This window comes from Lissotriton helveticus, chromosome 12 (genome assembly GCF_964261635.1).
Source record: "Lissotriton helveticus chromosome 12, aLisHel1.1, whole genome shotgun sequence".
NCBI lineage: Eukaryota > Metazoa > Chordata > Amphibia > Caudata > Salamandridae > Lissotriton > Lissotriton helveticus.
In genome coordinates this window covers 483,016,304-483,031,321 of record NC_136073.1, presented here as the reverse complement: position 1 = coordinate 483,031,321, position 15,018 = coordinate 483,016,304, and positions in this window count along the sequence as shown.

Below are 15,018 nucleotides of genomic sequence, written 5' to 3'. Positions count from 1 at the left end.
CGAAAAAATATCTATTATTAATACTATAATATAATATCTATTATTAATCTTAAGCAATTTATTGTACTAGATGGACGATTGAAGAAATTGGTGTAAATTGGAGAGACTAGAATTGAAAATGGGCTGCAGTTTCCTACAGACATATTTGAGAATGGGTGGTGACATTTTAGAAGGACGATGACTAAAAGACAAACATTCTAAAAAAGAGAAGGGTTGAATGAAAGATAGTTCTATGTCCATCCATAAGGGAAGTGGATGGGAGCAATCCTCATAAAAGTGAGCAAGTGTTTTAGAAAACAAATCGTGTCCACTAGAATTTTCTTTTCTCTCCGCTTTCTTGGTCTGGATTTGGGCCACAATTTATTAACTTCATTTCAACCCAATATTCTTCTAGTATAGCATTAGTTTCCATTAATGATTTAACTTCTTCTTTCCCGGTCCAAAGAGGAGTCGAACAAGGTTGTCCTCTAGCTACTCTTCTATTTATTCTCATACTTGACCCTTTCTTGATTTGATTTTGGGTCATATAATGTGCTCTTATGCCCCGAGGCATCTTGGCGCTAGCCTGTGATCAAGAAGATCACACTTGCTTGCAATAAAGCGATGTTTTTATGTTTTGGTTGAAGGCCAAAAGGACAGGGGTAGATTTAGCATCATGGGGCAGATCATTCTATTGTAAAGCAGTGCTTCTAATAAAATGTCCACCTCCCCAAAAGACTAGCTTGTGGGGGGCAATTACCTTTTTTGCAGAGCAGGAACAAATGGATCTGCTTGGGGTATACCATCAAGGGTAGAGGGGGAGACGATGTGGCCTTACGGTTAGAGTAGTCGACCTCAAAGCTGAGGAACTGGGTTCTCGAGTCTCAGCAACGACCCTCAACATCCCCTCAACATCATGTGATTCTGGGCGAATCACTTAATCTCCCCATGCCTAACAAAAGTGAATGTGCTCATCTGTAACAAAACTGGTGCTCATGTAAAGCGCTCTGATACCTGATGTCTCAGGTCTAGTTCGCGCTATATAAAACTCTTAAAAAAACCAAATCTAACATTATTTTTCAAATAATTATGGTCTATTCCAGTTAGGACTTTAAAAGCTATGCATAATGCTTTAAACATAGCTTGCTTCTTTATGGAGAGCCAATTCAGCTTATTGAGGGCCAGGGCCTGGGTTGCAGAGTGGAATTTAGGTAGATTTATTAGCATTCTGGCTGTTTAGGTTTGCACAGTTTGCAGCTTGGATAACAATCTTTTTTGTAAATTTAGATAGAGTCCATTGCTGTAGTCAAAGTAAGAAAGATCAAATGCAACGACCACTGTCTTTAATAAGTCGATTGGAATCAGGGGACCAATTGTCTTTATAGTTTTTGAAGCCACCAGGAGGGAGACCAGAAGGATGTGTTTTGCCCAAACAGCATCACTTCTGTCTTGGATTAATTTAATGTGAGGCAGTTTTTGTGCATCCAATCACAGAATGTCGACATGCAGTTTCAAAAATCAATTAATCAGGACATTTGTAGAGCGAACAATTCACCCGTGAGGGTCTCAAGGCGCTGGGGGGGGGGGGTTCCAGGATTTTGCTGCAAGGTGGGAGAACGATCTGTCGCTGGCGGTCGCTCGACAGATGTGGGGGACGATGGCGAAGGCGAGGTCAGCGGAGTGAAGCTGGCGGTTCGGGGTGTAGAAGGTGAGTCGTTCGTTGAGGTACGCTGGTCCGGTGTTGTGGAGAGTTTTGTGGGCGTGGACGACTCCCAGGTTGCGTGCGTGGTTAGTGGGCGTTGGTGCAGTTCCCAGTGCGGCCGGCCACCATGAGTCGTCCCAGGTGGAGGGGCTGGATCTGATGATGAGGACCTCCGTCCTGTCCGAGTTCAGTTTCAGACGGCTGATCGTCATCCATTCGGCAATGGCCTTCATTCCTTCATGGAGGTTGGATTTGGTCTTGGTGAGGGAGAGGATCAGCTGGGTGTCATCGGCGTATGAGACGATGTTGAGGTCATGCGATTTGGCGATGTTGGCGAGCGGTGTCATGTAGATGTTGAAGAGTGTCGGGCTGAGGGACGATTCTTGGGGTACGCCGCAGATGATCTTGGTGTCTTTAGAGCAGAATGGGGGAGGCAGACACTTGGGTTCTGCCGGTGAGGAAGGAGGTGGTCCAGTCCAGTGCTTTGTTACGGATCCCTGCGTTGTGGAGGCGTGTGCGGAGGGTGTGGTGGCAGACGGTGTCGAAGGCGGCCGAGAGGTCCAGGAGGTTGAAGGCCATGGGTTTTCCATTGTCCATCATGGCCCTGATATCATTAGTTACGGCGATGAGAGCTGTTTTGGTGCTGTGGTTGCTGTGGAATCCGGGTTGGGACGGGTCCAGGATGTTGTTCTTTTCGAAGAAGCAGGTCTGTTGCCTGTTGACGATCTTCTCGATGACTTTTGCCCGGAAAGGAAGGAGGGAGATGGGCCGGAAGTTCTTGAGGTCCTCGGGGTCAGCTTTGGGTTTCTTGAGTAGGGCGTTGATCTCGGCGTGCTTCCAGCTCTCCGGAAAGGTGGCAGTCTCGAAGGAGCTGTTGATGATTTTGCAGAGATGAGGTGCGATGGTGGAGCTTGCTTTGTTGAAGATGTGGTGCGGGCAGGGGTCGTATGGAGAACCGGAGATGTTGGTGTTCATGGTTTTGATGGTGTCTTCGTCATTAATATTGGTCCAGAAAAGCAGGGGGCCGATGTTGATGTGGCTGGGGGGTGGGGAGTCTGAGGTGTTGGTGTCAGTCGGGGAGGCCTGGTTGCTGTAACTGTCATGGGTGTCTGCGATCTTGCGTTGGAAGAAGGTGGCTAGGGAGTCACAGAGGTCCTGTGACGGCGGGATGTCGTTGGAGTTGGAGCTGGGGTTGGAGAGTTGCTTCACGATGTTGAAGAGCTCTTTGCTGCTGTGTGCGTTGTTATCAATGCGCTCTTTGAAGGATGTTCGAGGGTTTCTTGATCGGGGCGAGAGTGTTGGTGCAGTCATCGATCCATTGCCTCAGGTTGAGGGCGGTGTAGTTGGTGTCGGTAGTGTCCATTGGTGGTTTCGGGCGAGGGTGGTAACTAGCTGGTCTTCGGTGACTTTGCTCCAGCTGCAGTGGGGGGCCCATTGTGTGCGATGATGTGTTGTCGGGTTCTCTAAGGTGAAGTGGACGCAACTTTGGACGGTCCAGTGGAGTTCAGTGGTGTGGCTGAAGGTGCAGTGGTTGCTGGCTGAGAAGATGGGGTCGAGCATGTGTACGGCGGAGTGGGTGGGAGTCATGATGAGCTGTTTGAGCCCGAGGTTGGCAAGGTTGTCGAGCAGGGTGGTGGAGTTGCTGTTGTTGGTGTTCTTGAGGTGGAAGTTCAGGTCTCCGAGGAGGATGTAATCCGTGGACGCAAGGGCCTGCGCGCTGACGAAGATGGCGATGGAGTCACTGAACTGTGGCCGGGGACCGGGAGGTCTGTAGATGAGGGTTCCTCTGGGGTGGTGGTGGGGTCGATGTGGATCTGAAAGTGCAGGTGTTTGTCAGTGATAAGCGTGTTGTTGGTGCTGGTCAAGATTCTGGGGGGGTTTCTGTGGACGATGGCGATTCCTCCTGTTCCATTGGTGTGGTCACTGCGGGTGATCTTGTAGCCGTAGGGATGATATGGCGATGTCCGGTGCGAGGAAGGGGTTCATCCAGGTTTGCGTCAGGAAGGCGACGTCGGGGTGGTGGAGTTGAGTACGTCCCAGAGTTCGATGTCGTGTTTGCGGGCGGAGTGGGTGTTGAGTAGAAGACATTGGAGGCTGTTGCGACCTACCCCGGTGGGCGTGGTAGTAGTTTGGAGGCTGGTGTAGCGGCAGTTCCAGCAGGAGAAGGTTCCATGGGTATGCTTCGGGGTGGCCTGGAAGCAGGTGTGGGATCGGCCGGCGTTGAGTGCGTGGAGGCTGCTGGCGTCGTAGCGGCATCAGGTGTCACGGTGATCATTGGGGCCAGGGGGTCTGGCACTGGGAGTGGTCCAGGCATGGACGGGCACAGACGGGCTTGCCTTAGGTACGCCTTCGGTGTGCCAGCACCGCGCCCGCTGCGCACGTCTACTGCGCGCGTCTGCTGCACGGCCGCGCAATGGCAGCCATTATAAGGGGAGGTGGGAGGGAGGAGCAGCTTGGAGGAGGGAGCGGGTGGAAGAATGGTTAGCAGGGGGGCAGGGGGGCAGGGCCGCAGGGGACGCAGCGGCGGGAAAAAACAGGCAAAAATAACGGGGGCACGGAAAGAAAAAGGGCGCCAGCGGAGGCAAGGGGGACAGAGAGCCCAAAAGGAGCAAACACAGGAGACAACAAAAATCATTAAAATTACAAATTACAGTGAAACACAACTCAGGCAGAGGGGCCTAGAGCCTACGGCGGTGGCAAAGAGCAGAGGGACACGGTCACACAGGTGGTGCTGTGAGGCGTGGGGGAGTGCCCTACCTGAAATCAGGGCCAAGGGACGAAAGATTTGTCTATGCCACGATTGGTGTTGGAAAGAGACACCACAATTTGGGTGTCATCAGCGTAGGATCCTAAAGAGAACCCAAAGTATTTGATTTTTACCAATGCTTTAAATACAGAGCTATGCACATCACATTTTCAGTGTATGTGAATGATATTCTTCTATAAATGTCCTCTCCCGAATCCTCCTTACAACCTTTCCTAGATACCGTTTCTGCTTTCACAGAGCTTCCCGGATAAAGGGAAATACTTCCACTCAATAAATGGTGTTTTACATGTGAATTTGTATCTTAGAATTTTCTTTCGAACCCTACAGAAGTAAAATATTCAGGTCTTTGGTTCACTAATTCTATAATTCATTTCAATGCTCTTTTATCTACCCCTAAACTTTAGTAATGTATTGCATCTGCTATTTGTCTAATCATGAATGATCACAAAAGAGGATCAAGTCGGACCCTTAGATATGAATGTAATTATCTGTAATAATATATTTTGTTAACATGTGACTTAAACACATATATTTAGTTAAATGCCTTAATGCAAATAATAAAGCACAACCACAAAAGAACATATTGAAATTCTTAGCAGATGTAACATTTAAGTACAATAATTGTGAGTGGGATTTACTTGTAATCCAATTGTTTAACAGAAAGCATTTCAAGCTGCAAAACGTGAACAAGATGGGCCTTTTGGTTGATTTCCCAAAATGTGCTATGGGCAATTTCACTGATTGGCATGGAACCCATATTCAAGCGAAGCTGAATTTCTGCCAACATATCCCATGCCTTTCTAATGAAATCTGTCATTTAGAAATCAGTGACGGTTTTATGGTACAAAGTGTCTGGCAAAGGAGATGAAACGCAAATATTTATGCTGAGATTTCTGCCCCCAAAAAAAGAAGACACTGTTGAGACACAGTGTTGAGACACAACATTCTGCGAGTTATCGTGACATGTTTATGTATGAAAAATGTTCTGCCTTCTGCCACAGATCCTGAACAGATACATTGGCTGAAGGCAGCTGTAGAGAATTCTAAAATGCTTTTGACTGCCTTCACTGAGAATGTGGAGAGGGCAAACTGGCAATGGTGTTTATAAGGTGTCCAGTGAGTTAATATGCAGCACACAGCAGTTTGCACGGATGAAATCTAATGTTCAAATATATCAAGTGAGTATGCAAATACCCAGCAAAATGAAAATAAAATGACTGACCTATTTCCAGGCTCCCCAAAATGGGCTAGTTAGTATAATTTTCAGCTATTTCTGCTGTTTCCTTTATAGTGTGAAAGAAATACAGCATCAGGAACAAGCACGGCTGCCTCCAGCAAAATATGGTAGTATGCAGGCATAGGAAGCTAAGTCATGGGAAGCAGTGAAAAGACATGGGCATTGGCAAGGGAGACTTAACCTGTGCACATGAAGCATGTTTTCACATGTTCTAACAGTGTATGGGAATATAAACATCACAAATCCAGATACTTGGGAGGATAGATAGATGTACATATTTAGCATAAGTATATGAAGCTTTCACTGGCATACGAGGGTGGCACAGAAGCACAAAAGGCAGTATTCATGCAAAATGTAATGTACATGGGTGAGCATAGGATAAACTGAACATATACCCTTGTTCCTTATATGTGATGATGTTACTGGGGCACATGAGGTAGGTTTTGGGCATAGAGTGATTCAAAGGGGCATTTTAGGGTATATTTGGATGTGTGAAGCTTCTCTTGATATATTCTTGTGGTAGATGGGCAGATAAGGCACAGATGTTGCACGTGTGTATGTAAGGGTCAACCATGGCATATGAATAATGTCCTCAAGTATAGTTGTGATATATGGTTATAAAGTGCTGCATATGGACTTTGAAGTCAATTTATATCCATATAGCAAAATAGATATTAAGAACAATAAAAGTGTTATGGCCCACCAGATCTGCAAGCTGCAAACCCTGCATAAGCTTCACCCTGATTCCACCATACATATATTAGATCCCACAGTTAGTGTGCACATAGTGACCCAGAACTGAATATCTGTGTTTACTTCACCTATTTGTTACATCAGGAGTCATTACATCAATGTAATTGCATCAGGAGCACTTTTAAATTAGGAGACTTCACATTTTTAATGGAAAGTCCTTATTTTGTATTAACAGTTGGTACTGTGTAGTTATAGTTAGGCCAATGTTTACAAACCAAAGACATTTTTGTTACTTTATTAGGGTTGGCAGCATCTGTTAAAGATACACAAAACCTTGGCCCTTTTATGGAAAGCATCACGCAAATCTATCAAGCATAGGCCAAGAAAAAGAGGGGGGGGCCAAAAGTGTGATTTCCGATTTTAATTCCAAAAAGTAAAGTTTGCTGTCTGGTACAGAAAAAAAGGCTGAGCAGAATGTACCAAAATTGTCAAAAATGTAGAACTTTAGTTAGAATGCGTACTTGTTGCTATATGATGTAATTCCATTTAGACATTTTTGAGAAATCATCATTTAAAAAGATGGTTACAGTGTGCATAAAAGGGCAACACTGGTAAAATGTTAGAGATATCTAGACGTTGGTGTCAAGACGTTATCTGATTTGCCCATTGAATGTGATCCTGATTGGTTGCCACAACATAGAGGATTTGTTGTGACAGTTATTACAGGACTCTGGGACTCAGTACCCAATTCCTAAAAACGAAATCAAAAGCTACTAAGAGCGTAGGTTGAAACTCCGCACAAGACCATGCAAGGGGGTCAGTCCCAAAGGGACCCATCCCATGGTCAAAAAAATATACTAGTTCCCATCAAGGTACACCATGTGGTACCAATACCAATACAGCAATTCAAATTAAAAAACGGAGAAATCCTAGAATACCAACACAAAGTATACAGAAACATTATTTTTAAAAACATCAAATTCTACATACTTCATAGAGTGTATTCAACCCCTCAAAAACTGCATCTAATATTCCCAGGGCTAGTGGAAGTCTGTCTGAAATGGCATGTCTCCCGGCAATTATGTTCTATATGTACTGTCCTGGCCTGGGTTAACTTTTTGGGCAGGGAAATTAACTGACACCAAGAGAGAGATGCAGAGAGATCTGATGTCTCCACAGAAGTTAATTGCCTTCTGGGGCTCTACTCCAGACCCAATACCAAAAAGTCACCACCAGATTTATCAACTTACCTAATTATTAGAGAAGCAAGTGATCTCAATGAGATGGAAGCTTCTTGTACGATAACACACTGGAGGAGAGACAATATATAATTGACGCCGGCGAAGAGTGTTGTCTTACGAAGGGAGGAAAAGAGAAACCTGTGTAAAAAACCCTTAGCAAAATACTGGGATGCAATACTCTGTAACTATACTGAACACTCTAAAGACTATAATAGGCTACCCTGAAGGCCAACCCATATTTTCACACATATAATTACATTTATCATACTACCACTTGAGCGCCATACGAGTTCTAAAAAAGAGCCACAACATTCTCCCACCACACATCGATATGTTGTGATTAAGTCGACATCCAGACAGCCTATACTATAGCGTCCTGAAAATGTATCTTCTTGTCCCTTGAGTTTCCTTCCCTCCTCATCCCTAGCAGCGAGGTGCAATCCCGGGGGTGGGTAGGGGGGAGTAGTATTTTTAATTAGCTTTGAGAATAGTCTTGCCTTGGGCCCTGTTCCTGATGTGTCAACATTGACTGCCCACATTCTGGCCTTATCCCCAACAGTTAATAATTATACACGTGACGCAGGCTGTGATACCTATAATGTTCGATAAATTGGATTGTATGAGAGTATGAATGTATTTATCGTGCTCTGTTTGTTTAAGATAAAAAAGCAAAAAATGTGTGAAAAAGTTTGTGCTATGACACACATGAGCATTCGTATCATCAATAAATAAAACTACGTATGAGCTATACATCTCTCAGATTTTTGTAACATTATCTCTGGCCAGTTGGGTAAGTACCATGAATTATGTAATATCGTGCAAAATATCACAATGCAGATGCTACAAAAATTCTTTCCAAAATAACATTAGTTCATGCAGGAGCGGCCCGTGCAGTTAAGAGCTGTGGGGCAGTGGAGCGGGGTGGGGGGAAGTTGACAGACGACGGCGAGGGAAAATTAAATATTTACTTCATTTTCCCTCGTCATCGTTCGTTGAGACCCACCGCGCCCCACCCCAGCGCCCTTACCTGCACCGGCCGCTCCTAATTTAATGCTTTATAGAACTTGACTGATGTACTATTTCAGTATTAGATGCATACCATTCTTACAGAGATACATTATATTATGACTTCCATAATACTTCGTTTTTAGAAGCATAACATTTTTTTTATCACTTGCACCTGACTCAAACATCCAATATGTATGCCTGACTCTCGTAAACAAAGGGTCAAATAAAAGTAATACAATCTTTGATTCATTGAGTTCATACGTTTCGGAATCTTATATATTACTACCATTTTTACAGACCATATTAGAATAGACTTATTAGTCATATTCGAGGTGGTATGGGGTGAAAGGGATAAATCCAGTGTGAGTAACTGAAAATCAATACAATTTCAAGTGCACAGACTCACGAAACGTAATTTCACTTCAGATAGATTACAGGTCCTTTTCAGCTGCAGCCCAACAAATATAATACCTATATTTTGACAATTCCTGAAGCACGAGTGCCTTCACAATTTCCATAAGATAACAATCTGTAGTGTAGATAGGACTAGAATTCAATCTATATCTTACTCTTTCTTTAAAGGGGTAACAATTCAAGCAGACGTACTTTAGGCAAAACATATTTCAACTGTGCCTGGACAGCCTTTAGAGAAAAAACGTTCACTGATATATATTCCAATCTATTGTTCTGAAGTGTACTGGTGCTATTTTGCATCTGGTAGACTTGAAACAGATCAGCATTTGTTTTGTGCAAGACGTAACACACAACTTGTCATCTATAAATATGTAACCAATATCAACTTAAACCCAGAAAGTCTTGAAATAATATTGGCATTGGTTAGCAAGATCCAGACATCTCATCTCTCTCTAAATATTCCTAACTAGCAGCCCGTCCCGACCTTGTCCGGGTGCAACAGGCTTCCCCCACCCCCGCCGGCCCCGACATTGTGCAGCAGCCCGAGCCCCCGCCCGGCCCGTCCCCCGCCTGCCCCGACTCCCGCCTGCCCCGACCCCCGCCTGCCTCGACCCCCGCCTGCCCCGACATTCCCCTTACCTGAGCCGCCGCTTCTCATGCCTGTCCGCTGCTCGCACCACCGCTGGCCTGTCCGCTGCTCCTCACGTCACCGCTCCTCCCCCGCGCCATGTCCGCCGCTCCCTTACCTCAGCCGCCGCTCCTCTAGCCTGTCCGCTGCTCGCACCGCCGCTGGCCTGTCCACTGCTCCTCACGTCACTGCTCCTCCCCCACGCCATGTCCGCCGCTCCTTGGCACGCTCATGGACGCCGCGCCTCCCCGCGCTCCTGACGTGAGCATGTACGTCGCGGCCGGCGCTACTTCGAAAGGGACTACTTTTTTTTACTGTAAATTTTTTAAATCACGTTTTTAAAATAAATGTATATAGCTATAACCATCTACACACCCTGACGATTCCAACGGTGTATCGGGTGTGTGGATTGGCACTGTGGTTCCCGAGTTTACCCGCCTCAAAGGCTGAAAGTTCTTCCTTTATTATAGTAGTATAGATTTACTCGCTGCTCATTCTTGCTGCCGAATGGACATTGTAGACACTTTTAAAAACCTGTTCTAGTTAAAATTTACGTTTTAAAAAAACCTGTTTTAGTTAAAATTGATCAACTTTTAGCCTGCACCGACACTTTGCTGATCTGTTTTTGTACTTTGCACTTTAAATTGATTCAGACTTACGGAGAGTTAGTTTCCGGGGGTGGACGGCAGTCTCACTGATATTGGTTGGAGGGCGGGACAATTGATGACGCCGAGCACATTTAAACACACGCGTTCTCGCCCGCGGAGTGGACGCGCCTAAGGCAAGCCCGTCTGCGCTGGTCCGCGCTCGGCCCGGGCTCAGGGCCATGTCCCTTGGTCTTTATACTCCAGAACATATAATATACTCGGGTTATTCCTTGAAAATGCTAAACCCTGTAAGGAATATTAGCTGCTGTACCAAGCTAAACCCCTTAATCAGTCCTCTTGATAGGGCTGAAACTTGTTCTAACTGTACCCAAGAGCTACCTAGGTTTCTGGCCCTCTCAAAAGATCAGCTGCATACCAAATCCCTCAGGGGGCACGTTCAGTTCCACTCAAATTCTATTAAATGCCTCCTGCTAAACACCAGGTCATTGTTCAAACACAGCGAGGAATATGCACTTCTAATGATAGAACATAAGATTGACCTTGCGTTTATTACTAAACCCTGGACTGGCTTGACGTCAGGCCCAGACATTGTGAAAGCGACCCTGTCGTGTTGCTCCTTTAAGTTATGTTTCAGAATTGTTTTGCTTTAACATTCTTTATGGTCACATGATTCTCTTTCAGCTCCTGTGCAGACAGTTGCTGGGGAAGAAGTCCTGCGTAGGTTGTATCCTACCTTGCTCCTGTGCTTTCCATCAATAAACTCATTTTTATACTAATTATTGAGTGGATACAATACTACAATTTTGGCGACGAGGTCCAGGAAGCCCTAGGAAACCCCTCGAACCCTGATGATTTTAATTTTAAGGATTTTAATGTTTTATCAAATTTACAAGGAAGAAACATTTTACTAAAGAATTAGTTTCCACACTAATTCCAACGTTATTTTAAAGGACTTCTCTACTCCATTTCAAGAAGAATTCCTTCGTTGATACTAACTCTATGTTAACCGCGTGAGTAAAGAAATCTCCTTTTATTTATTAATTCCTAGACTTCCGTTTTCATGCGCATTCGATTTTAAAGACTCTGAAAATTTTTCATTGTCTTTGCGCTGAGACTGTGGTATTTTATTCCTACGAAATGCTATGTGTATATGGTGCATCTTTTAAAAAGCGTAGTGAAGCCGTTACCTTCAACTTGGATCGAGCGTCTTCATTATTTCCTCGCTCTCCGACTCTCTGACTTCCACTCTACGTTCTGTCAAGTGATGCACATCATACCATGACGTATTACGCACGCCGCTTGATGACGTAAGACGCTGGCAGCCATTTTGAGGTTTCCATAACAACGCTACCAGCTAATTCAGCGTTGTTTTTCGTTACTCGAATACTTCAATCAGCAGCGTTTGTTTATTTCGTCATCCTGAAGCATTATTCAACAATGTTTTCGTTCAAATTATATTCTTCTATTCACTATCATAAATTTGGAAAACTACACAAAATTGTCGTTATTTCCAGTTTTTCATCCATTACATCAAGTAAAAGGAAAAATGAAACCAGAAAGGAAGAAGAAGTTATTTTTACATTCTCTTGGTGCTGGGGGTTTAAAAGTTTATGAGGAAATGACAAAATGTACTGGTGGTGGGGAATCTAATGTCTTTAGTGATATTTTGATAATCACTTTTCTCCCAAAGTGTGTATAAGTATTACCAGGTATAAATTTTTTCGCAGAAAACAACAACCTGGACAAACTATAGATGTCTACGTCTCTGAATTGAAAAAGATAGCAGATGATTGTAAAATTTGATCACCTTCAAGAACAGTTTATAAGGGATCAGGTAGTTATGCGTGCATCTGATCCATCAATCCAAGACAGACTTTGGATTAATGGTGATTCAGATCTTAAAGATGTTTTAGCTGTCGTTAGGAAAGCTGAACTTTCTGGCCGCAGCGCAAAAGCTATCAAGGTGAATGACAAAGTTTCTTCTGATTCTAATGTTGTTTCTGAACATACTATTTCTAAAGTTCAAGGTAAATCTAATTATAAACAGAAGTTTCAAAGTAAACCCAAGTCTAGTGATGTAAAAAATGCTGATAAGCTCAAGTGCTTCAGGTGTGGTAGCAGTTCACACTTGGCTAATTTTAAATTGTGTCCAGCCATTAAGGAAAAATGTTCCAATTGTGGGTTAATTGGACATTATTCTAGAGCTTGTTACAGATCTAAGAATAAAAAAGTTAAGATGATTTGTGATTCATCTTCCAGTGACGAGGAAGATATTGTTAGAAAAGTTTTACATTGTTCTGTTGAAGATGAATGTATCAAAAAGGTTACACATTGCTCGATGGAAGATGAATGCGTTCAGAAACCACTTGAAAAAAGTTTATATTTTCAATATTAATGACTCTTTTAAGGGGAACATCCTTAAAAACCCATTTGGGGTTCCTATTAATATTTATGCTGATTCTGGTTCTCCCTACACAATAGTTAATGAGAGAGTGTGGAATTCTGATTTTGCACAGTATTTGGGAAATGATTTTTATGCTTCAGACATCTCTCCTGAAGGATTTTTGGGGGAAAAGATTAACATTATTGGCTTCAAGCCTTTGAAATTCAAATTTGGGGACAGGGAGTCTCTGGGGAAACTTTATGTGGCTGAACGTGGTCCTTCTGTTCTTGGATGGAGAGACCAGAGGGATTTGGATATCATCTTGAATCCTAATAGTCCCGAACCGGTTTTAGTAGTAAATGATGCTGAACAAATTGGCGATTCCATGTTTAAAAAATTTCCCAAAGTCTTTAGTGGCAAGATTGGTAATCTTCATGGGTTTTCCCATCGCATTATCTTGAAGAGTGATGCGAGACCTACAAATTTTAAAGCCAGGAATATTCCTATTTTAGTCCGCAGTGATGTTGAGAAGGAGTTGGAGAAATTGATTGGAGAGGATATAATTGAACCGATAGAATCCTCCGAATGGATTTCTCCAGTTGTAATCGCCAGACGTTCAAATGGCAAAATCCGGTTTTGTGTAGATCTTCGCCATTTGAACAAGAACATTGTAATTGATAAATTCCCATCACCTAAAATTTCTGAAATGCTGTCATCAGTTAAAGGTGCCTCTATATTTTCGACCTTGGACCTTTCTGCTGCTTACCATCAGATCTCTCTAGATAATGACAGTAAACATCTTACAGCATTTATTACTCCCATGGGGTGTTTTCAGTTTAAGAGAATGCCATTTGGATTAGCCTCCGCTGCTGCCATTTTCCAACGTATTATGCACCAGCTTTTTGGCAAACATCCCAAAATTAAATTTTTTCAAGACGACATTTTAGTTTATGGAAAAGATGAGGCTGAGCACAATTCCATTCTTGAAGAAGTTCTTAGTATTCTTGAAAAAAAAGGTTTGACCATTGAGTTTTCCAAATTTCATTTTGGGGTTAAAACTCTGACTTATCTAGGTCATGTTTTGTGTTCTGACGGTGTATCTACCAAACCCAAGTTAGTTGATGCTATTAAGGAAGCACCTTCCCCAATTAGTAAAGATGATGTTCGATCATTCCTTGGAATGGTAGAATTGTATTCTAAATTCGTTAAGGGTTTTTCCAGCAAAGTTTTTAACATGAGACAACTGTTGAAAAATAAGGTCAAATTTGAATGGTCTGCCCTTTGCGAAAATGAATTTAATGGCATCAAATTCGACATCATAAATGCTCCAGTGTTATTTCCCTTTGATTTAGATCTTAACTCCGTAATTACTGTTGATGCCAGTAATAAAGGTTTGGGAAGTGTACTTTCACAAATTGATAGTTTTGGAAAAGAACACATTGTTGCATTTGCGTCTAGGGCTCTGTCTGTTCCTGAAAGTAAATTTTCAGTTATCGAGAAAGAAACTCTTGCTGTTGTTTGGTCTTTAGAACACTTTCGGAGTTTTGTATGGGGCAAGAGATGTGTAGTTAGAACCGATCATAAACCCCTTACCAAGTTGCTTTCCACCGATGGTCTTTATAATGCCACTGCTAGAATTGCTAGGATGACTATGCGCTTACAAGATTTTATAATCAAAATTGAATATCTTCCAGGCAAAAGCAACGTAATTGCTGATTTTCTTTCGCGCATGCCTTCTGATTTGCAAGAATGTGTAGTAAATGAATGGGATTCCTTTCAAGTTGCTCTTATTCATGATGAGAACCCTTTTTGTATTGAGAAGAAAGTTTGGGTTGATGAGTATGTGAAGGATAAAGTGTTGGTCTATTGTTTCTTCTATTCGTGAAGGATGGCTGGAGAAGAGTAAATTGTCACCTGATCTCAAACCATTCTGGGAAGTCAGAAATGAACTTACTGTTTTAGATGATACTATTTTTCGAGGTGACAAAGCTGTTCCTCCTTTATCTTTGAGGAATTCCATTTTAAGTTTATGTCACAAGGATCATTGTGGAATTGTTAAAACTAAGCAGAATATCAAACAATGGTACTGGTGGCCTGGTATTGATGTCATGACTGAAAGAATGTTACGTGAATGTGTAGTTTGTTCAAACTCAGATAAAGTACTTAACACTTTAAAACCTGATATGTGTGTACCTATAGTTCCTGATGGTCCTTGGCATACTGTTGCAATGGATATTATGGGACCTGTTGGGGACAGTCACAAGTTTGTGATTTCCATTATTGATATTTTTTCTAGATAGCCTTGCATTACCAATGTAGATAGAGTTGATTCAGCCACTGTTCTAGAGTTTATTGATA